We start from the raw sequence: 8,616 nt of genomic DNA on the forward strand, positions 1-8,616 counted from the left end.
TTTGTTCAGTATATTTGACACAAGTGGCAGCCCATGTGGTGACTTTATCATGTGAAGAATGGTAAAGGTGAACAACTAACCAAATAGCACTATGTCATGACTCTCCCTGGGTGATGATCAAAGGACTCACATCAGATTGGCAAATGGCCGACAACAACCACACCCTCTTACCCTCAGGGGGCTGTGCCGGTCCTGACACCTTAATACTGCCATAAATTAGACATAGGAGAATCTATCTCTGGCCCTCTAGTATGGTGAAAGGAATGTCCTTTGCTTCAGAGACTTTTGCCGCCCAAAAACTTCAACATCCAACAATGAACATTGGGACAATATATTTCAACATCCAAACGTTGGGAATGATAAGAAATGGAAATGGAAAATTCATGTATGTTTTGTAATGTCATAAAAAAATGGTACAAAGGCGTTATAAGGAAAACGTTGTGACTTGAAGAGCTTTTACACTGTGGATATCAGGTGTTCATCCTTTACCTTGTGTAGAAAATATCAAGGAGGAAGACAATGTTTTCGTGAAGATAGGAATGTCATTTAGCTTTCTAACAAAATCATAGTAATACAAATACTTTTGCCTCGTAACTAGCCACGCCCGAGGGAGCTCAGAGAGCGTGTCAGTATGACGGAAACGCCCCTCTTTACCAGAGTGCATAAAAGATTGAGATAGGAATTATCAGATCAGACTAGACGGACCTCAAGCTGCAGATCTTTTCCATATTGGTCCCGACCCTGAAAATCAACAAGAGGTGAAGACGACAAAGTTGCCTCCACTAACAATCAATGTTACGGCTGAGTAGCTGTTCTAACTACTGTATCTAAGAAGGTGAATTAAAGTGGGACCATCCTGTTACTCTCTTCAAGCCATCGTCTACTACACTGCTCTCATCACCCCACAGGGGATCATCGACACGGCTGATTAGCCGTCCTCAGAAGACCACTTCCAGAACGAGTGAAAGTAAACAGACAACCAAGAAGAAGGACATTGTGACCTCTTGTGGACAATCCGAGCCTTACATCTAAAAGGCCATCCGAGAGAGAAGGCCCAATAGAACCCTTCCCACGAAGGCCTGGGTCCAACAGAGATACACCAGAAGACCTCTAACAATTTAATCTAGTAACAATTAAACATAGTAGGTAATTATTCGATAAATAATGGTCATCACATGCTGGTATTCATATTCAGCACCATGAACAGAGGCGATCAGAATCACCAGAACCCATGATTAGAACCACAGGACAGTGGACAGCGCCCGTCAGACACAGCACAGCAAGCAGAAGCACCGTGGAAAATCTCAACATGGAGAAGGACACCTTGAGAGGAACCAGTCTCACACCTTCCCCTGCAACAAACCCTACACCACAGAGAAACCTGTATTCACACCCACAGACAGAGGGGCCTACACTCACACACACTCAAAGACTCTCTACACTCACACACACTCAAAGACTCTCTACACACGCCCTCTCCTCCACAAAGGGAGTTACAACCACCTATCATACAGTCGTTAATTCAGTCAAGAGGACTTGTTCAGGCTAGATGAGATGTTTGTATCTCATCAGAAGATGCATATATTACTGAGTTTACAAAACATTCCATGACATAGACTGCTCTTTCCATGACATACAGTGAGAGAAAAAAGTATTTGATCCCCTGCTGATTTTGTACGTTTGACCACTGACAAAGAAATGATCAGTCTATAATTTTAATATAGGTTTATTTGAACAGTGAGAGTCAGAATAACAACAACAAAATCCAGAAAAACGCATGTCAAAAATTGTATAAATTGATTTGCATTTTAATGAGGGAAATAAGTATTTGACCCCCTCTCAATTAGAAAGATTTCTGGCTCCCAGGTGTCTTTTATACAGGTAACGAGCTGAGATTAGGAGCACACTCTTAAAGGGAGTGCTCCTAATCTCAGTTTGTTACCTGTATAAAAGACACCTGTCCACAGAAGCAATCAATCAATCAGATTCCAAACTCTCCACCATGGCCAAGACCAAAGAGCTCTCCAAGGATGTCAGGGACAAGATTGTAGACCTATACAAGGCTGGAATGGGCTACAAGACCATCGCCAAGCAGCGTGGTGAGAAGGTGACAACAGTTGGTGCGATTATTCGCAAATGGAAGAAACACAAAAGCACTGTCAATCTCCCTCGGCCTGGGGCTCCATGCAAGATCTCACCTCGTGGAGTTGCAATGATCATGAGAACGGTGAGGAATCAGCCCAGAACTACACGGGAGGATCTTGTCAATGATCTCAAGGCAGCTGGGACCATAGTCACCAAGAAAACAATTGGAAACACACTACGCCGTGAAGGACTGAAATCCTGCAGCGCCCGCAAGGTCCCCCTGCTCAAGAAAGCACACATACATGCCCGTCTGAAGTTTGCCAATGAACATCTGAATGATTCAGAGGAGAACTGGGTGAAAGTGTTGTGGTCAGATGAAACCAAAAAGCAACTCAACTCACCGTGTTTGGAGGAGGAGGAATGCTGCCTATGACCCCAAGAACACCATCCCCACCGTCAAACATGGAGGTGGAAACATTATGCTTTGGGGATGTTTTTCTGCTAAGGGGACAGGACAACTTCACTGCATCAAAGCGACGATGGACGGGGCCATGTACCGTCAAATCTTGGGTGAGAACCTCCTTCCCTCAGCCAGGGCAATGAAAATGGGTTGTGGATGGGTATTCCAGCATGACAATGACCCAAAACACACGGCCAAGGCAACAAAGGAGTGGCTCAAGAAGAAGCACATGAAGGTCCTGGAGTGGCCTAGCCAGTCTCCAGACCTTTATCCCATAGAAAATATGTGGAGGGAGCTGAAGGTTCGAGTTGCCAAACGTCAGTCTCGAAACCTTAATGACTTGGAGAAGATCTGCAAAGAGGAGTGGAACAAAATCCCTCCTGAGATGTGTGTAAACCTGGTGGCCAACTACAAGAAACGTCTGACCTCTGTGATTGCCAACAAGGGTTTTGCCACCAAGTACTAAGTCATGTTTTGCAGAGAGGTCAAATACTTATTTCCCTCATTTAAATGCAAATCAATTTATAACATTTTTGACATGTGTTTTTCTGGATTTTGTTGTTGTTATTCTGTCTCTCACTGTTCAAATAAACCTACCATTAAAATTATAGACTGATCATGTCTTTGTCAGTGGGCAAACGTACAAAATCAGCAGGGGATCAAATACTTTTTTCCCTCACTGTAGACTGACCAGATGAATCCAGGTGAAAGCTATGATCCCTTATTGATGTCACTTGTTAAATCCACTTAAATCAGTGTAGATGAAGGGGAGGAGACAGGTTAAATAATGATTTTTAAGCTTGATACAATTGAGACATGGATTGTGTATGTGTGCCATTCAGAGGGTGAATTGGCAAGACAAAGATTTAAGTGCCTTTGAACGGGGTATAGTAGTAGATGCCAGGCACACCGGTTTGAGTGTGTCAAGAACTGCAACGCTGCTGGATTTTTCACCTTCAATAGTTTCCCGTGTGTATCAAGAATGGTCCACCACCCAAGGACATCCAGCCAACTTGACACAACTGTGGGAAGCATTGGAGTCAACATGGGCCAGTATCCCTGTGGAATGCTTTCGACACCTTGTAGATTCCATGCCCTGACGAATTGAGGCTGTTCTGAGGGCAAAAGAGGGGAACAACTCAATATTAAGCCCTTTCCTGCAGTCAAAAGACCTAGTGGCCTCATCCTCTGGCTGTGGTTCAATGTGGAGTAGTAATGTACCCATCCTCTGGATGTGGTTCAATGTGGAGTAGTAATGTAGCCATCTTCTGCTGTGGTTCCGTCGCTTTTCCTTCACTCAGTCATTACCAGTGGAAGCGTTGTATCTAGAACAATTCCAACCACTGTTCTGAACACAGGAGGCTGGTGGCACCTTAATTGGGGAGGTGGTTGTCGTGGTAATGGCTTGAGCAGAATCGGTGGAATGGTATCAAATACACCAAACACATGGTTTCCATGTGTTTGATGCCATTCCATGTGCTCCGTTCCAGCCTTTATTATTAGCTGACCTCCCTTCAGCAGCCTCCACTGGTTCTGAACTAATATTTATACCAAACACGGTCTCTAGAGAATAGTTACACAGATCGGCTACAATAATCACAAAATATTGATGGCTTGATCACAAGATAACACTGTTGAAGGTAATATATTTCTTAAACGCTGTTGAATATGCCGATAATACGGGGTTCCACGCACATCCATAGCATACAGGACTTTTTATCCTCCATTACACAATAAGCAAGAAAATAGTTAGCTACTGCTACGTTAACCTGCTTTGGCAAATATCTTCAATCTCTAATGTTAACGTTACTAAATTTAAGAACAATGACAAGTGATTGACTTAGAAATATTTTTCAATGAACAGCAAGGCAAGCTTATAAAATTGTACATTCAAATTGCAGTAAATTCTTTAGCTAAACTAGCTAGTTAGATTATTTACTTCCACTGTGTTTCCCAAGATGACAGCCTGATTTGCTGGTTTGGTCAGGAGTCCCTAAAACATTAAACAACACGAATTACAATTCATACAAATGTCAAATGTCCATATAGCAAGAGGAATGTGGTCCTCTGTAGCTCAGCTGGTAGAGCACGGCGCTTGTAACGCCAAGGTAGTGGGTTCGATCCCCGGGACCACCCATACACAAAAAAATAATAATAATGTATGCACGCATGACTGTAAGTCGCTTTGGATAAAAGCGTCTGCTAAATGGCATATTATATTATTTTATATTATGAATGTATAGCCAGCTGGCTAATGCTAGCTAGTCAGCTAGCTTGTTAAATAGCAATTTTCGTAAATGAACTTTATGACCCAAAAATATGTATAATCGTTTCTCTACATTAACTAACATATTACTCTTAACTGTACATTTTTTGCATGATTTGTTAGGAAGTTATAATTACTTACATTTGCTTCCATCCTTGCCTGGAAACCTGACTTGAATTGCATTGAATTCTACGTCGGGAAGAAGTTAGCGTTTGAATGAGTTTCCTCTCATGACCTCTACATGCCAGAATGTTGAATAAAATGATATTTAACATATTTTACCGGTTGTTTGTGCGGTTGGTCCTTTTGGAGGTAGGAATGTGAGACAATATATCCACAGGAAAGTATAATTACATCAACTTTTCAAAGCGCTGGTAGTGCATTCAGATTTCTATCAACGGAAGCATGCGCACAAGATAAAAATACATGCAAGAGACGCATGCATACTTGCCGAGCTCGTGTTTGATTCTGCACATGCTTCAGGTGATAGAAATCTGAACGCACTACCAGCACTTTGAAATGTTGATGTAATTATACTTTCCTGTGGATACATTGTCTCACCTTCCTCCTCTTTTTCCTCCTCCTCTCTTCCCACTTTATATAACGAGGGACAATGAAAAAGAGAGAGAGAGCTGCATGGGGGCCGGGCCCGGCACCACGACCGTGTCAGGATGTCAAGAAAGAATTCAAAGAACTCTTGTCAGCTGAGCTAAGCCACAGGGCACGCACATGCGTGCACACACACACATACAAACACATACACACAGTCTCTAGAGAATAGTTATATTTAAACCCAATGGGCTCTGAGATGTAAGCCTCTCCCCTGCTGAAGCATGGACCTGGTTATTTATACTATATTTACCTGACAACTGCATGTTTTTATCTTTTACTATCTGCTTTCAAGCTATTTTTACCCTCAAAGTCAGTCAAAGGAAGAGAAAGACTGACAGTCAAGCATGGACAGACGGGTGGACGGACAGACACGCAGCTATTTGCCATTTTTGTAGTGAGCAGAACGGTTCGGGTTACGTTATTCCTGCCAATATGTTACATTATGGTAAAACAGCTGACAGTTGGACCGTCCACCAGCCCTGAGGATCTTAAAGGTCCCGAACAGTCAAAATCATGTTTTCATGAAATTTGATGATTAAAGTTGGATGAAACCAGATCAAAGTAGGACTACCAAAGTATAAAAAATGACTGTTGCTTCTACATTGATAAGTTTGATCATAAAGTTACTGGTCCCTTCCCTCATGTCAAACACTAGGATTCAGGAGGTGGGATGAAAGTAAGATTTTTAATACACCAATGGTAACGTCTTATTCTCTTCCCAAATTTAAATAAGTACCGCCTTGTAACCAACATTGCAGAAGGCGTGTTTGCAGAGGGGCGTGGTTTATATCGCTAGATAGCTACTCTACTGGTGCCAAAATTTGACTGCAGCATGTCAGCAAATATAATTTGAGGTTTCCCCTATTCATCTAAGGCAAAGATACTTTTAGGTTTAGTAACAGGCTAGCTAGGTCTTCATCTGTGTCTGGTGTTAGCTAGTAACTGGCTAGCTAGGTCTTCATCTATGTCTGATGTTAGCTAGTATCTGGCTAGCTAGGTCTTCATCTGTGTCTGGTGTTAGCTAGTTACTGGGTAGCTAGGTCTTCATCTGTGTCTGGTGTTAGCTAGTAACTGGCTAGCTAGGTCTTCATCTGTGTTTGGTGTTAGCTAGTAACTGGCTAACTAGGTCTTCATCTGTGTCTGGTGTTAGCTAGTAACTGGCTAGCTAGTTCTTCAGCCAGCATAGAACAAAAGCAGGGGGAGGGGTTGCCCAAAACTCAGACGCAGTTGTCATACATACAAATGTCTTGCCATCATTGATAGTCATGATATATGAACATTTTCTTGTAGTTACTGTATATATTTAATGAGAAGAACCCAGACCTCAAGTTTCAACTGAAATTGTCCAAGATGATCTAGCTTGATTGGGCTAGCTAACTACATTTTACATCCAACATTTTGCGTGATGTTTTAGTCACTCAAAAGGCTATTTTACATGGGAATCAAAATGATTGTTCGGGACCTTTAACCCCTACACAACCAGAATATTCATTATAGTCCCCCCCAGCTATCATCTATTCAGGTTTTAGCTCAGTGGGATAATTCTGCCTCTGTGTCCCTGCCCCTTGGCTCTCCCTTTGTCTTGAGTCGTGTTCAGTACAGGGTTGTCAACGGTCTCACTCTCTGTCTGTCTCTCTTTCTCTTTCTCTTTCCCTCTCTCTCTCTCTCTCTCTCTCTCTCTCTCTCTCTCTCTCTCTCTCTCTCTCTCTCTCTCTCTCTCTCTCTCCTCTCTCCCTCTCTCTCTCTCTCTCTCTCCCTCTCAGTATTCATCCCCACCATCATACACTCAACAACTGTTTATTCACCAAACAGCAGCCCTCTGACACCTGTGTACACAAACCAATAGCCACCGCACACACGCACGCTCCGCAAACAGCTGGATGAACAGTTTTGTTAAGGCTCTTTCTGCCTCAGTCAGAGTTACTGAAATTTTTTGGGGGGAGATTGGCCTCCTGGCTTGGGGACATGGGGTCCCTGTAACTCATCTGGCTAACACTGTCTCTTAATGTGTGTTTGCAGTTAATGGAGCCGCTACCTACTGTACTCTTCAACTCATCAGCTGCATCCTGTATATATTGACATGGTTTGAATTCTGAATGGTTGGGATATAGGGTAATAGAATAAATATAAAAGAGTGCCTAACACTGGGATTGAACGTGCAACCCTAGGAGCTGGAGCTTGCAGCTTAAGCCCATCTGCCATCCCTGCCCACAAAGCCCCAGCAAGCCGCAAGCCTACTTGAATGTAATAGTGCTCACCGTTGCCCCTAGTGGCTGGTTTCGAAGGCATCTCCCGATATCACACTGATCACACACACTGATCTATTTTAGAGTAGCTTTGTAGTATTTTTAGCGGAGGGTTAAAATGACAAAAAAAAAAACAGAGAGGGAAACAGACATCTTTAAGAACAGACCGTAACCTGGGAAGACAGGAGAGCTTAAACGTGTGAAACGCCTGCCTGCTGGAATGAGTGAAAGATGCAGAGAGAGGGGAGAGAGGGGAGAGAGGGGAGGAGATGACATAAACGTTGGTAGTAGAAGTGAGAGAGGAGAGATGAGAGGCGATCTGAGGATGTTGTACGCACGCACACACACACACACACACATGTGAGCACACGCACACACACACACACACAAACATTGAGACGTGTCAACTCGCTTGTTTAAAAATACACATCAGTCACTCCAGAGCCTAATAAAGAGGGATACGTGAGTCTATGTGCTTTAGGATGGCAGCAGTCTTTTAAAGACGGACGGCGGACGCACACACTGGTAATCACTGTCAAATATATCTGTTAGTTAGGTGGATGTTAGCCAAATGATTCAGTACTTTGTCTGCTTGAGTCACGATGTCTCAACCTCCTATCTGACTCTCTGTCAATTCCCATGGACTGATCTCTACGTCTTAGCTGTTAAGGAAAGAGGGGAGGGGGGTAATGGAGAGAGGCAGGGAGGTGGGGGTGAGAGAGAGCGAGAGAGCGAGAGAGAGAGAGAGATGGAGGTGTGAGAGGGAGGGAGCAACAGGGAGAGAGGAGGGTGAGAGAAGGAGAGCAACGGTAGCAAGCGAGAGAATGAAACACACACAAAAAATGAGGGTTCCTCAAGGGTTCTTTGGGAAGGGTGATGGTTCTATGTGGAACCATAATGACTCAAATAAGCCTTTGAGCTCTTCAATGGTTCTTTACAGTTCACAA

This window comes from Coregonus lavaretus (assembly GCF_964263955.1).
Source record: "Coregonus lavaretus genome assembly, contig: HAP1_SCAFFOLD_1294, whole genome shotgun sequence".
Lineage (NCBI taxonomy): Eukaryota > Metazoa > Chordata > Actinopteri > Salmoniformes > Salmonidae > Coregonus > Coregonus lavaretus.